The 16,828-nt window shown below is 36.2% G+C and overlaps 1 long non-coding RNA gene across 2 annotated transcripts in view; it reads left to right on the forward strand.

Moving 5' to 3' along the window:
* The first annotated feature begins 6,966 nt into the window (after nt 1–6,966).
* The window catches only part of LOC107707686 (uncharacterized), a 52,782-nt gene continuing 42,920 nt past the window's right edge, over nt 6,967–16,828 (forward strand). The window contains exons 1-2 of one of the 2 annotated variants that reach the window (XR_001636287.1): nt 6,967–7,044; nt 8,430–8,598. This is a non-coding gene — a long non-coding RNA (uncharacterized LOC107707686). Of the gene's footprint in view, nt 7,120–8,429; nt 8,599–16,828 lie in introns of both variants that reach the window. The other variant, XR_001636286.1, reaches the window with a different exon arrangement.

Genomic DNA, 16,828 nt, shown 5'->3' on the forward strand with positions numbered 1-16,828 from the left:
GTCCTTTAGTCTGCCAGTTTCAGCCACTGTCATTGTTCCCCCCCACGAGTAAATACTGGCCTCCTACAGCTGTTCAAATGCTGCCTGACTTCCCTATGTGTTTAGGAACAAGAGTCACCTCTCAGTGCTCTAAAACAAGGACGCGACCATGGGAAAGGATCGCTGGCACCACAAAATCTCAGTCCACGCACACACACATCCACACAGATACAGTTTCTGCTGCCTATTTTTTCAAATGTTAGCAAAAAGAGATGGGGCATTAGTCTAAATACCACCTTCACAGTGAGAGGTGATGATATATTACATTAATGCTATCGCTCTTTTCCATTCTTTTGTCATCATCTCCGCACTAGACTGTGGGTAATTAGATATCTCAGCAGCCCGAGAGGGTCTCATCCCTTGTGGGGCAGATGATTTAAAACAGCACACGGGGACGTGGGAAAGAGAGCGTGAACTTGAGGGGGCCGCCACTTTGTCACACAGAGCAAATAAATGACTGGGAGTGCACGCGAATGTTCCTTAATGATGAGGAATTTAAAAAAGCCAGCATGGACCTCACTGCGGGGACAATATGTTTTCTGCGCAGGGAGACCGGTGAACTGGGCTACGGCGGGCTGAGATGTGATATGGCCCATTAATTATTGAATCCGCTGACGGCATGACAAATGGCCTTGTCCCTGCTCTCATCCCGTTGACTTACAGCAAACCACAGCACCCAAACTCAGCACGAGTATCCAAACTTCCCTTGCAGGGATTCTGGCACCTCTTGCATTCATTTATCAGTCTGCTTGATTGTGATGCTGTAGTTAGCTAATATAGCACTCCTTGTACTCATTATCAGTTGGGTTGATTCCACCCAGCTACGTGATAAACCAAGTTGTCATCATCTTTTATTAAAAAATAAAAAATCTCTCCTTTAGTGTCTCACTTTTCTAAAAGATGTGCATTTGTGAGTCATGACACTCACTGTTGTTTCATCATAAATAAGCGGCCCCCGTGGTGTGCTACAGTAAATTGACATTGCGATATTTTGTGCTATTTTGTGATATATATTGCGATATCTTTTCTCAAGATGACTTGAATAGCCATATTTGGAAAGAGTTAATCATTGTAGAATGAATGAGTGATTTTGTTGGGGAGTGCATTTGCATAGAAAATAAAAATAATAGAAAATTAATCTGAATGACTTTTTATTCTGAACACATTGATTGATTGATTGATTGATTGATTGATTGATTGATTGATTGATTGATTAATTGATTGATTGATTGATTGATCGATCGATTGATTGATTATCCGAATCATCTTTATGCTGTTGAAAAAATTAGGAAAAACTTTGGCGTTAACACTTATTTATATTTTTACAAGAAGCAACTCGAACCTCTTCTCAACTTTGAACCATTATAGTTAAAAAAAAACAAAAAAAAACAAAAACAAAACAACAACTCTCTTTTCACTTGAGTTTTCATAGACCACATTCCCACTGTTTTTGACCAATTCAGTATGAGTATAAAATAAACGTTTTTATAGTGATTATTATTAATGAAAAATATATAAAATAAGCAATATATTGCAAAAGTAATGTACTATAAAAAATTGAATATTTAATCAAAATAATAAAAAAATGATAGTACACTGCAAAATTTTCAAACAATAAATGATCTAGGTTTTATTTTGGGCCGGTAAATAAATATATGCGCTGCCGGTTTTAGCGTGAAGCGCAGCACTGTGTTCATTTACACATGCGCAGCTCATGATAAGGTGTCTCTAGAACAGCTCTGTATCATGAACTGCACATCCGAATAGCACATTTGTTCGATGCATCCATTAGAAGTGTAGTTAGCTGAGCAAGGGGTGTGAGAATGCCAATCTGTGAGGCTTTCTATAGCAGCAAACAGGAGGTTGTGTGAAGAAAAGCATCAGTGTGCAGCATGTCAGCTGGACTGAACACAGCCGGTGACGTTTCTGTGGTCAGCCACAGCTTTGGGCAGCAGGACTGAGTGCATTGTGGGAAGACTGAGGGGGCTAAGAACACCTGCACATTTCCAAATGAGCCATTCAGCCTTTGGGCCAAAATGATGTTATAAGTTGTTTTTCTTTTATTTCCATGAGCAATGCAAGTGTCAAAATATTTACTACAGCTCTCCAGAAATAGACTTTTGGTTTAGCCAGCCTTCCAGGTATTTAAATGGGACGATTATGAAATAGGACTTGTCCTTGGCAGAAATGCTAACAAATGACAGAAGTGGATTTACCTTGTCTTCCGATATATGCGTATATATATATATATATAAATATATAGTGTCAGTAAGGTTTTTTTTTAAATAAATTAATTCTACTTTTCCTTTATGCAAGGATGCATTACATTTACAGTAAATTATAGCATATTAGAATGATTTCTGAAGGCTCATGTGATAAGAATAATGGCTGCTGAAAATTCTGCTTTGCCATCACAGGATTAAATTAAATGCATTTTTTAAATATATTAAAATAAAAAATAAAAACTTTTAAAATTAAATTAACTTTAAAAAAAATAAATATTAAATATTTGTTATTTATTTACTACATTTTTACAAAATTTTTTTTTTGTATTTTTAATAAAATAAATGCACACTTGGTGAGCATAAGAGACTTCTTTCAAAAACATGAAAAAACTGTAATATATATGTAATTGTTTTTCTAAGATAATGATTTACTTTTGAGTAGCTATAGCTGTATGTAATTTTTTTAATTCAGTAATTTTCAGTTATTAAGATCAGACAGTGATAGTTTGTCCTTTTTGACCTGTTCTCTCAGCACCTGGGGAAATGAGTTTATCCGTTGGTTTGATTCCACCCAGCTACGTGCTAAGCCAAGTTGTCATCATCTTTTTATTAAAAAGATCTCTCCTTTAGTGTCTCACTTTTCTAAAAGATGTGCATTTGTGAGTCATGACAGGTCAGTATGGATTTAATCGCTACTTTAAAAGCATCCTTTTGTTTCATCATAAATAAGCGGCCCCCGTGGTGTGCTACAATAAAGCACAGTTTAAATGCTTTCATTCCTCATGCGCTCTTCCTCTCCGCAGATCCCGAACATAAATAATGGACCCCTTTTTGTAAGTCAAACGGTAGGTTGTGAGTCAAAGGAGATGAATTCTAATAGCTCCCCTACCACACACACACACACAAGCGCACACACAAGCACACTATTCCCTCAACTTGTGCAAGGTACACTGAAGGCAGTGAGTGTGAAGGAGCAAGAGCTATGCTTCATTTTGAGGTAATGACAGTCCCTGTAGATCTATGCAAATGCCAGCTGCCGCATTGGCTGCTGTAAAAGATGGTAGCAATTAGGCCTTGCTCTTAAAACAAGGTGAGTCAGGACCTTTTAATGGTGCACTGTTCCTCGGCTCCCACACATGTGGCGGCTCATGTTCCTGTGCCAGAGAAAGCCACGGCCAGCATATGAACGTGCGACTCAGGAGGTCATTGTGTGGGTTTAACATGATTTATGATGTGTACTTTTATTGTTGAAAATCAGGATTGTCATAAATTTTATAGTTTTGGTAATAATGTAAAACCGACTTGGTTTGCCTGAGCTACTAGTCAAATAATCAGTTTTAAAGGGACAGTTCACCCAAAAATGACAATTCTGTTATTGTTAGTAATCCATCTGTTTTGGTGACCATTGACAAAAACCCCTGAGACGTTTCTCAAAATATCCTCCACAGAATAAAGCAAGCCATACAAGGTTTGGAACAAGGAAATGATGACATTTTGTGTGAATTTGTTTATGGAAACCCTGCATGATTAGAACAGTTATGGATTCACCTGACTCCAATTTAAGATCAGGTTTTAAGATCAGATGTGTTCTTGTGTTCAAAAACAGTGGTCTTGAGACATGCTTTTATTGGTTTTAACTTGACACATTGTTTTAAAATCCTACATTTATAGTGGGATGCTCAAAAAACAAAAGACATCCATCTCAATGTGTAGAGTTGTAGCAGAGGTGCATTAAAAGAACAGTTCACCCAAAAATGAACCCTCAGGCCATCCAAGATGTAGATGAGTTTGTTTCTTCATCTGAACAGATTTGGAGAAATTTAGCATTACATCACTTGCTCACCAATGGATCCTCTGCAGTGAATGGGTGCCGTCAGAATGAAAGTCCAAACAGCTGATAAAAGCATCACAATAATCCACAAGTAATCCAAATGATTCCAGTCCATCAATTAATATATTGTGAAGTGAAAAGCTGTGCGTTTGTAATAAACAAATCCATCTTTAAGATATCTGTTACTTCAAACTATTGCTCCTTCTAAAGTATGAGTCCTCTATCCATAATATTGCTTTCTCAGATATGGATAAATCAGCTGATTAATTAAGTAACTTGTTGGATCCTTGCCCATCATAACTAAACCCTAGTGTATTATTTTCATTTATAAAGTGTTCAAAGTCCTTGGCTAAATGAATAATCCTGTCATACTGTAAATCTATTCACATATACAAAAACTATGTATAGTTTTGTTACTCCTAAGTTGGTTTTGACAGGTTGTTTCTCTTTTTTTCTCAGCTTTCCTATTTTTGGGTCCCTGGTGTTTCAGACCTTGATGGAAGTACAACAGATAATTGGTATTTAGACTACAGTTTATTTTTCATGGTCCTTGAGTCTTTGGCCTTGAGTGGTTTGCAGTGAAAATTATCCTGTAGGGCATGTGTGATGTGCATATATTCGAGACCTGAAGCTTTGGCCATGGAATACATTTGCAGTTTGTCTTTAGGAGTATGTGAAAGGAATATGACTTACAGAATCAGGAAGTAAACTGAATGAACAACAGCATTAATACAATAGGTTTAATAGGTTGGTTGGAAATTATGTATGTGGCTTTTACACTATCAAAAGTGACAAACAGATGAATGCTTTTAGTTTACAGGAACTAAATAAACTGCTATTAGTTCTGTTAATGTCTCTCATTTCCTCAGCAGAGCTTTTTTTTTCTTCAGGTTTTTGGACAGAAGATTAACTCTGTGATTGAAGCCAAATGGCTTTGTCCAGGCTGTCTGGTCTGGTCCTGACCAGACAGAAATTCCAAGCCAAAACAGTCATGTCTCTCAACAAACCATGTGCTTCAGCATTTCCAATCCAAATACATGATTTGGTGTATTTGAGTGTTTGCATCCAGGTAAAATGGAGCAGAAAGACACCTGTTTTGTGGTCCATTTATGATTAATTGAAGCACTGCAGGCAAATTTCTGCAAAATGCCTAAACCATAAAATAAAAGTCATTTATGAATTAGAATTGAAATATTTAAGACCTAGTGCACATAGTATGAATTTGGCCACAATTCTGCCATCTGAGACTAATTTTAGCAATTGCAAAAGATTTATTTTATATGTAATATACAAATATAGAAGATGTAGACCATATTTTACAGAGAGTACACGCAGCTTAAATGTGTTTCAACAAAGATGATTTATGTACATAATTCATTTAGACCATTCATGATTATGTAGTGGCTCCACTGCCCATCTCTAAAACATCACATACACATTCCCAGTCAAAAGTCTCTCTGCTCACCAAAGCTGCATTTATTAAATAAAAATACAGTTGAAACTGTAATATTGTGAAATATTATTAAAATTTAATTTAAACTGTTTTTTTTTAATGTAATTTAAAATGTAATTTATTCCTGTGATGGCAAAGCTGAATTTTCAGCATCCATTGCTGCAGTCGTCAGTGTCACATGGTCCTTTGGTATTGATCAAAATGCAGCCTTGGTGAGCATAAGGGATTTCTTTCAAAAATATTTAAAAAATCTTTATTATTTCTAACTTTCAACCATCTCAGTAGATGCGGATTCCTGAATGTTAGATCTCTAAATCAAACAGCAGCCATTATGAGTGTAGTGTATTGTGTTGAGCTCCGACACAGCACATATTTTCATGCATTTGTTGTGCATCACTGCATCAAATGTACAGGTCATCGCTGCATCTCCTAGGGACGTTCAAGATTTTAATTAGCAATTCTGGGATTACAGGAGAGCTTCAGGGGGCTGGCGGAGAGCTGATTTTGTAGGGCTCAGTCTCTGAGCTGGGGAATTTAAACATGAATACATTATAGGCTTAAGATATATTCATGCAAGGGCATATGTGTGATGCATATGTTATCAGCATTAGAAGAAAAAAAACATGCATAAAACTTAACTCATTTGTGGCTACATGGGTTTGTGATCTATAAATGTGCCGTGCCTTATGGTAACTGTAAAAAAGGGGATGGGCTGTAAATTTAACATCCAAGTCTGAGACCACTAGTGAAAATGCCTATATTTTACATTTTTGTAAATTAATAAAACATTTTTTATTATGACTTAAATAATATAATATATATTATATTATATATATATAGGTTGTAAGATTTTTATGTTTTTGAAAGTTCTTCAAGGTTGCATTTTATTAAATGTACATATCATTTTATGTATTTTTATTTTAATGAAAAATCCCAGATTTTCAATGTGGTGACTGACCTTTTGACCCCAATGTATGCTGTTTATAATACCAGGTAAACAAAAACTATTCACATGTTTAGTGCACTTGATAGGACTGAATGTTTGCAGAGAACAAGGCCATGTGTCTGAGGGTGACCTTGCTCATGTATGTGTGTGCATGTGCTTAAAATGGCTGCAGTGATAAACAAACACTCATCTTCAGTTCACGGCTGCTATCAAACGCTACTCCCGCTCATGATGCATGAGCCAGGTCACTAAAGCCACGTCTGTTTCACCTCAGAAATAAAAAAATGAAAACAGCAACAACAAAAAGAATTCCAAGTGCCTTGCCCTCGCGACAGAGCGAACGCACGTGCCCAGTATAGAATAAGCCCCGAGCTGTCAGAGCTAATTGAAAGTAATAGAGACTGCAGTCATTGGATTAGCATGTCAGACATTGATACTGTCGGGCTGGAAACAGTTGGTCCAGAGATTGAATGATATTACAATTGGCAGGGGCTGTTTCCAAATGCGGACTGTGAAAGGCTTTGGGCGTTTTGCTTTAGGATTTTCAAAGGTGTGAATCTTGTTTCATGATTTATCAGAATTTTGTCCTCCGGAGAGGAAATGCATAATGCAAAGAGGCCTTAGGGTGAGCGGTGACCTAATAATTTTTTTTACTTTTTTTTTTTTTTTTTTACAGAGGATCTTGAAAAAGTTAGTCAAGGATAACTTTTCCTCAAGAAATATTGCTCTCACAAATAATACAAAAAAGTTGCTACATTATCTGCTGGTAATATAAAAATTTCTGGCTGCTATTGCTAGAATATAAAAACATGATAATAAAGTATTTACTTCTTTTGCTGTAGGATGCAACATTAACATATCTTATGACTTTTTTTTTTTTTTTTGATGAATAGTTAAAGGGATATTTTACCTAAAATCCTCTAATCAATTACTCACCCTGATGTTGTAGAAAGCCCATATGACTGACTGACTTTTGTATACCAAAAATAAATAAATAATTGAAGAATATCCAGGCAGTTATTTTTCCATATAATAAAATGTAATGAAGATCGGAGCAGCCAAGCTCCAAAATGACAAAATTAACACCATAAATGTGGTTCCTACAACTTCTGAACTCATATGATAGCTTTTTATTCATTTGCAGTTTGTCATTTTTGCTTCAACTTAAACTTATTTCAGTTAGTTGCTAATTTTTGTAAATTTTTTCTAACTAATATTTATATTTTATTTCAGATTTATTTAAATTAATACAACTATTTTAATAGTCTTAGTGTTAGTTAATGATACTAACCCTGGCTATAGCCTATAGAACGTCCTTTAGAAATGAACTTTTAAGTAAATGATGACAGAATATTGTTTTGTTTTATCCATTTAAATATTCCATGAATTTAATGGTTTTGGCTTAACCAAGCCTTTGTTTAATTAAAATAATAGAAAGTATGACTAAAGCTCTAAAACTAAGTTTTGATGGTTATCATTCTACCTTTTTTTATTATTATTATTGTTGTTCATTTGCATTTAGTGGTTCAGTGTTGATGCACCCACTGCCCACATCTTCTGGTTAGTCATCAATTCTTCTTCGGATTCCTCAGATATATCTTACAAAAAAACTGCAAATGCTTCATTTAGTCTACATCTGGACCCATGCTTTCAAGTTTTTATTTTTTTTATTTTTTGACATTATAAGTGCAATGTAACAGATTTACCAGAATATGATCATCTGATCTGTAACGTGTGCAACTGACATTTCACAATAAACTTCCCCCTCTGAAGAAGATGAAAACCGACACAACCATCTGTTTTCAAGTTTGATAGCCCTATATCATAAATTGGTCTTTGAGGGCAAGAGAGGAGAGTTCTTCACGACAAGAAAGAAAATTAAAATTTGGCCTTAATACAGTAATAAAGTGACAAATTATGTCCCATTTTCTTCAGGCGACTTTGCTTGAGGAAGTATTGGAAGACGCCCATGGGAGCAGCCAGTCATCCATCACAGGCCAGCGTTGAGTCCCACAGCAGCAAAGCAGCTAATAGCGACACAGAACCCTGGGGAGGAGACCGAGCAGTCGCCTGCTACGAAAACAGAGCAGTGGAGGGGATCAAGGTTTGTTTTGTCCCCTGCGTTTTTCAGGCTATTATTTATTCTGCCTGGGCGGGTGAAATATCAGCGTCCTTGGCCGCTGGATCTCCTTCTCCCTTGCGCAACTGACAGATCTCATTATGAGATAAAAATGACAAAGATAGCTCATGATGCTTCAGAGAAATGTAAAACCATTAGCAGGTCATTGTCATAGTTATAATGTGTCCTTTTAAGCAGCTTAGTGAACTGGTGTTGAAGTGTGATATCGGGATTAACCTATGAGGGAGTTTTGCTGCGCCGTTCAGCTACTGTTGATGAAATTGCGACGTGCGCTTTCAGGGCTCTGTGGAGAAATGGCAGAGTTCTGCAGGTTACAGAAAGAAATGGGGCTGTTTGTGATGGGAAAGAAGAAAGTCGACTGCAATGGGTTAAAGTCTTATTTTCCTGCATTTTGCTTTTCAAATTAATGCACTCTTTACCTTTTCTCAACAGGCCTGATGGAGAGTTCAAAAAACTATTGTGTAAATTGACTTGGAAAGAAATAACAACAAATCTTTGCACCATTTTGCATCAGTGTCATAAAGAAAATCAAATGTAATGATGCAATTTACACTAACATTACAGCAATCTGATGCAACCGAATCATTGAGTCAGGCACTTGAACTTTATTTGTGAATGAATCATTCTGACCAGTATTGTGAACTGTGTCCACCAGTTCATTCAAATGAACAATTTGTTCACAAATCAGACATAAAATTATAGTGCAGGAGGCATAATGACCACTTTTATATTGCTTTTATTTTTATAGTCCCAGTCCTCATTCACTTTCATTATATGAAAAAGAATGGCCAGGATCAGTGTTATTTTATTAATATTTATATAATAATTATTTTTCATTAATATTTTGAATTAGCTTTTATTTTTTATATTTTCAGTTTTAATTTTAGATTCATTTTTTTGTTTTTGTAATATTACTATTTTTTTTAAATCAATTTTAGTTTTGCTGGCATTACTGAAGTTGCGAAAGTGAGCTCTCAGGGTTCTGCGGAGAAATGACAGAGTTCAGCAGGGTCACCGAAAGAAATGAGGCTGTTTGTGACGAGAAAGAACAAGAGAGAAAGGGGTTAAAGTCTTATTTTCCTGTGCTGTATGTTGCAAATTTATGCATTCTTTACCTGTTATGTGTAGGCCTCATGGGGAGTTCCAAAAATATTGGGTAAATTGTCTTTGACAACAAATGTTTTGCACCATTTTGCATCGGTGTCATAAAGAAAATCAAATGTAATGATGCAATTTACACTAACATTGCAGCATTTTGATGCAAAGTCCTGGTTTCATAATCGCTGATAGAGTTAGTGCTGCCTATAATTTGTCTAGTCAGGATGTGAGTAAACAATTTCAAATCTGTTTTTCACCCAATGTCTGCTCTCAGAGAATAGGAGATAAAGGTTTCAAGCACACATAGCAGATTCCTCGGCACAATACATTCAGTAATGTGGATTAATTATTGCTCAGTGTTTTTTTTGGAGAGTCTGTTTTGCAGCAGCGAGTTATTACTGAGCCCTATCAATCATTCTATTAACTCTGGCTATGCCTTTGACATCACATTAGTGAATGTAACTCATTATCTGGAGGGAAATTAGAGTAGTGCGGATCCAGCCATGCGTTATGTCTCTCTGCCCCCGTAGCACACAACTCGGAGTTGTTTGATTGCTATGCCTGCTAGAACTGAAGTTGATTAAGTAATGACAGATACAGTATCTGCGGTTGCACTCCAAACTAATTCATCATTAGTGGCAGTATCACAGGTCGCTAATCTTACGCAGCTGAACGAAGCTCCCAGAAAGCTGTGACTTTTTCACACTTTTACACAAGTAGCATCCAAAATATCAAACTTCACAGATACACGAGCCAAATCGCACAATAGCGAAATTAGCGAACGCCCAAGCATACTGTCGAGTCGTGAAAAAAATTGTGAACTTGTTCCGAGGAGCGATCCACGGTGGAGGCTCAGCTAAATCTGCCATTCAAGCTGCTACAGATATTGAGAATGGAGCCAGAGGATGTGACACGTATAGATGGACTTTCTGGTAATTTTTGTTTTTCTGGCGGCACGATTTAGCTCCTTCGTGCCATTAAAAGTTATTTCGATTACATTTTCATGCAACCTTGACCTTCTGCGCTGCAATAACAATCAATACAGTAGCCATTAGCATCCACGTAATTTGCTGCAGAAAAAATAAGCTAACAGCCTCTCGGTCTTTTCCGCCATTTGTTTAGGAAGCAGATGGAGCAAACTAAAGAGCTTGTAGGAAAGATGGATTTAATGAATTAAAACCCAAGATGCAAATTTAGATTTCTGTAATTACACTAGCTGATCATTACGATTTTTCAGCGCAAACCTTCTGCCATCTTGTCTTTTGGCAGGGCCCATGTCCTTAAGAAACAATTGCAAACATATGTTCCCTACGAGAAAGGTGACACAAGTTTTAGATCTCTTTCTCCTTAAAGATGACCTTTAAAGTCACAGGAAGTGGAAATGGACCAAGATGGCTGTGGTAATTTTACCCGAGGGAGTCAGATAGCTTTGTGCTAATGACTGATGAATATTAGCATTGACTTTGGACTACAGTTAGTTGTAGGCTGCACACCCTGTTCCCATTGTAGTTTGCTATTATAAATCATTTTGTTGGTACACAATGGCTCAGGGGCATGAATGTGTGCTAAATGAGACTGTATTTGAGAAATAAATGAGAAATGTATTGTTGATCCTGAGATTGCCAAGGTCATTATAACAAGCTCTTAATTGCACAGAGAATTTTCACTTTTTTCCATATTATCGGTATGTGCAAGAGAAACTGATTTGATTATGTTAATAAAGCATTCTCTCATATGTGGTAATGGAGGTGCAGTTCAGAATCATTAGCAGCAAAAAGAAATCCCTGTTTAGATTTTCCTCTAATGCAGGCTAAGGAAAGTGCACATTTTTAATGGTATTGATCAAGGTCTACTGAGCTCTGGGGTCTGCTCTAATTACGACCTCTTCTTCACAGTTTCTCGCGTAATGATGCCCACAAAGCAATTATTGCTCGTCCCATTTATCTGATTCATCATAGGAATGATACCTAGACAATGGAAAAATGAAGCATTGCGGTGTGAATGTGCTTCAATGAAAACACACGTCCATTAGATTCTGCATAATGTTTAGAGCTCCCTTATTCAGATCCACCATTATGTTTCACCATTATGTTTCTGGGTTTAATAGAAGTCTACCTCAGTGTACAGCATTTGTTTCATGACGTTGATTACTAAAAATCACAGATAGACTAAGGCATTAGTAAGATTATTATTTAAATAAATACTGCAAGTGACCGTAAGACCAAATATATATTTTTTTTTTTTTTCTTTTCTTTTTTTATATACATTCTGTTCTTTTGCATGTTCTATTCATCAAAGAATCCTGAAACAAAAATATCATTAATTTATAATAGTAAGAAATGTTTCTTGAGCACCAAATAAACATATCAGAGTAATTTCTGAAAGATTATGTGACATTGAAAACTGGGGTAAAAATATATAAAAACAGTTATTTTTAATTGTAATAATATTTCACAATATTGCTGTTTTTACCTAATTTTTGTTTAATTTTGATCATAAAAGACTTAGTGAGCATACAGTCTTCTGTCAAAATTATTATTGTATATATTTACATTTTGACAAATATGAATTATTATTCATAAAGTTAATTAATTCAAATTAAAAACATAATTGTAGAAGTATGTGTGAATTACATTTTTTTATGTATTAAGTTAATAGATCCAGACAAAATGCTTCAAATACTGTTAATTAAGTTTAACATGAAATAAATATTTTCAGTCATTGCCTTCCCTTCTTTCTTCCTCTCTCTCATCACCAGGAGAGTCTGTGGTGTGTTCACACAAAATTGAGTGCTTAAGGATTTATTCCATCGTACAAATCTGCAACAGCTGGAGTGGCACACAATGCATGTAAACTTTGTGTATATAATTTGGTGACAAATCAAGCTTAATCATGCCGCCGCTTGGCTGAGAAGAGGCGAGGAGAGGAGAGAAGCATCTGGACTCTGAACAGGGAACACAAACGGGCAGGAAACTCAGCCCTGCTGATGAACATTAGCAGACAGGGTACGGGCGGCAGCAAATGCTGCAAAATAAGTAAGGTGAATGACTCTGTATGCACAGAGCCTACGTTTTTCATACACAATATGAAAATGGCTTATGTAGCTTTTGAAAACTGAGCCACAGAGGTTTGCTTTTTAATGGATTATTCTTGAAGACAAAATGGATCCAAGATTCATGGCATTGTAGAATATATGCAGAGGGTTGAAGTGCTTAAATAATACCAGAGATGCCAAAATGCAAGCAAATATATGCTTGAGATATTTACAGTCATGTGGCATTTTTTGCATCTTGATGTGAACTTTGGTGGATGCAGCATAGCATGTTTTAAATAACATGAGGTTAAGTAAATAACTAATAATTCTTAAAAGGAGTAGTTCATCCAAAAAAAAAAATCCACACAACTCCAGTCCATCAATCAACATTTGTGAAGTGAAAATCTATCAATATGTTTTTTTTTACTTCAAACTTTTGCTTCAGGCTAAATGTCCTCTACACATAATATTGCTTTCTCCAGTGAAGTGAAAACAGTCCAAAACAGTTCTAAACAAACATGTTTGTGGATTTTGATGTGAGGACAACAAGGGATGGATTTTTTCATTGGAGGAATCATTATTATGGATTATGGGGTCATATTATGGTGAGACGTGGCAGTTTAAAGTCTTACAAACCATTTTTCACTTCACAAGAAGTGAGGGATTGGAGACGTGTTGTGGATTATTGTTTTTATCAGCTGCTTGAACTTATTAATGCTTAATATTATGCTAAATTATGCTAAATCTGTTCCGTTGAACAAACAAATTCATCTACATCTTGGAATGCCTGACAGTAAATTTTCAGATTTTTAAATTTTTGGGTGAACTACTACTGTAAACCTGTAGTCCACTTTCTTTCTTTCTTTTTTTTCCCCTAGAAAAGCACACCATGGAGCTCAGCCCAGAACAAGGAAAACGTTCTGCTCAGAATTAATTATGTGTTCCATGCAAGCACTTTTCGAGCAGTTGTGAAAATTCATAAGTGCACATGTTACCGTGGTCAGATTGTGCAGGTGTTTGTTGAATTGCAGTCTGTGGTCACTGCTGGTGTGAGAGCGGATCCAGGAGCGGTGTGCTGTAGAAAGCGCTCTGACTCACCAGGCCAGCTGGTCCGGTCCACGCTCACATCTGCACAAGCAGCTCAGAGGGAGGAGAGAGTCTTGTTTACCGAACAGCCGGTTGAAATACACTTTGTTTTAAGGACAGTCACATTAACACTGTGAGTGCTTGCTTGTTTTGGCTGTGCTGGCAAATAACCTAAGAACCTTGACGAATGTGTTACATGGAATATCATGGTGCTCGATAAAAACATGTTAAACTATGTATGTGGCCCAAAAAATTAAATTACATTTTAGCCGCATTTAAAGAATGTATTAAGGCTTGGTCACACCAAGAGCGATAATTATACAGATAACTACTGTATAAAAATAACTGTATTTGCATCCACACCAATGCATGATAGTTTCTGTTTATAATAGCGTGCAGTGCAATTATGCATTTGCCACTTTAACTACTCAAGCCTTTTAAAGTCAGGTGTATTCTGATTGGCTAAGAATTTGTTCTGAAAGTAAAACCAGTGATATAGTTCCTCTGTGTAGTTATTGTCATAGTTGTGGCGTGGACGTTTCCTATTCTCGTATATTTAGAGTGTTTTTAAAAACTTTATGGTTATAGTTATCGTTGTACTTATTGTCCTTGGTGTGAATGGACCTTTAATATCTCTGCATAAGAAACTGTCAAAAAGAAATATAGCTTTCACAGCAAAGCATTTGGCAAAAACATATGGTTTAAGTCTCCAAAAAAGTGCATATGCATTGTAGAGTATCAAACAGATGATATCTTTATCTAAAAGATAATTGAACAATTATTGATTAGTCAAGTACTTTTTGATACTTTTAGGACAGTATATTTATGGGAACTTTTATTTCTGAGTAATATCTGTATATCATTTAATAGAGTGTTTATTTAGTAGTAGTAGTACTAGTTGTTGTTCTGTGCTATTTGGTAGCTTTGGAATTAATATGTAGAGAAAAAGAGAGCTGTCTTTCACTAAAAATTTACCATGTTAACCAGATTTTCTGCCATATTCCATATTATAATACGTGAATATTGTATATCTGGGCTGCTGGATTTTAATGATAATAGTGGCTAACCAAAGTCCTAATAATAAATAATAGCTGTAATAGTACTTTTATAGAAAATAATGGTTTCCATGGTAAATTTTGTAGGGATTGTCTAGTTGTTCCTGATTGCTTAAGAATTCTCATCCACTGTAACATACAGTAGGACAATGTAAATAAATACTAGGGTAGATAATTCACAATACTGTTCACGTGTCTCTGTCTTCTAAGACTACTTATTTGGAAATATGATGATATAAAAAGGTGTTCTGGTATCTGCTGTTCAGTGAAACTGGCCTATTGTGATCTTCAGAGAGCACTGATCAAGCTCTGAGTAAATGTTCCTTTTAGATATAAAAGAAAAAGAGTAATAAGCAGTGTTGAAAATGTGTATGTTTGCCCTCTTCTCTTTGTCTGTCTGTTTTCGAGATACATTCTAGTTCCTCCCCAGGAACACATGGCAAGGTATTTACTGAGCCATCTGCTCCAAACTCCCTCGCTAACACTATCTGCCGCTTGGTTGCTAGGGAAATGAATGCCTTTTTAAAATGGGTGAGTCAGTGGTATGACTTACCTGTCGAAGTTAAGATCCTTTGTTCAATGTCATCTGTTTTGATGTGACTTGGATGAGCCCATAGCATCGCACTTGTAAGCCTCATTAGCTTTTTGAGATGGACAACAGTGTGATGTTCATTTCAGAATTATTCAAGTCAACATTTTGACTGTTTATGCTGCATTTAATCATACAAAAACAAGTGTTTGATTGTGCTAATTTGACACAGAGTTTTCATACCAGGAAGTCATCAGTACTTACTAATAGGGCAAACAATGTGAGTTTAATGCAAATCATGGGATAGATCCATCTTTCAAAACACACTTTGACACCGGTCAGCTGACCCTCCTACCTAGTGCACACTGTGCCAAAGAACCCTTCATGATTGTTGCTTGTCATGCTAAGTAACAAGATATGTATATTGTATATCATACAGACAAGCTGGTCAGTTTTTTTTTTTTGAAAAAAAAAACTGACCCCAAATATTACGATACCTTATACCTTAGATACCTTATAACTTCGAGTTAAAGTGATCCCTTCCTAAGTTATAAAGGCAGCCATGTATTTTTAAGACCTGTTTATACTATGTAAAAAATATTATAAATATAATTATTAATAATCCAAAATATTTTTTATAGTGTTTTCCTTTTTTCTTCTTCTTTATTTTGTGGACACCTTGCACCCCTTTGTGGTCCCTGTTCTAATTTATAAGGTAATGCCACCATTCACATATTTTAAGTCATATGCAAACTATTAGCATTTGATGTTACTTACCATTGGCTTTGCATTGGTGAATGACTTATCTGAAAGCAAGCTACAATAAAAACATATCTTACACTTATATTGAACTGTCATTTTAAATGCATCATACAGAGGTGAAAAAATACACCATCAAAACAGTGTCTACTTGAAATGTTTATTGTCCAGTATAGCCAATTAAGGAAGGATTGATTGGTATATTTATGAGATTATTGTTCAGTGATGCTGTCCAGAACAGTGATGAGTTCCAGAATGTGGGTCTTTGAGGCAGGTCATGACCCCAGGACAGGAGCTTTGTCATTTTCAGCTGAGCCTGTCCCTGCACAGGTGACACAAATAAGAGGTCAGGACGAGGGCACTGCGCCTGGTCATAAATCACCTGGAGGAACATGGGACATGGTGTCCTTTGCTCCTGGCCTGTCCTCCCTGGGCCTTGTCCCAGATACGAAGAGAGAGGATATGAAATATCAAGTCATAGCAACTTCCCCACAGCCACATTTAAGTGCCATTAGGTGTCCAAAGAAAGGTCAGGACGATGTCTCAAAGACAAAGTTGCTATATCACTTCCTATGATTTCTCCATTGGTTGCAGGGCCGTTTCTAGCCAATTTGACGCCCTAGGCGAAATCCC

Source organism: Sinocyclocheilus rhinocerous, unplaced genomic scaffold (genome assembly GCF_001515625.1).
Source record: "Sinocyclocheilus rhinocerous isolate Xijiao unplaced genomic scaffold, SAMN03320098_v1.1 scaffold415, whole genome shotgun sequence".
NCBI lineage: Eukaryota > Metazoa > Chordata > Actinopteri > Cypriniformes > Cyprinidae > Sinocyclocheilus > Sinocyclocheilus rhinocerous.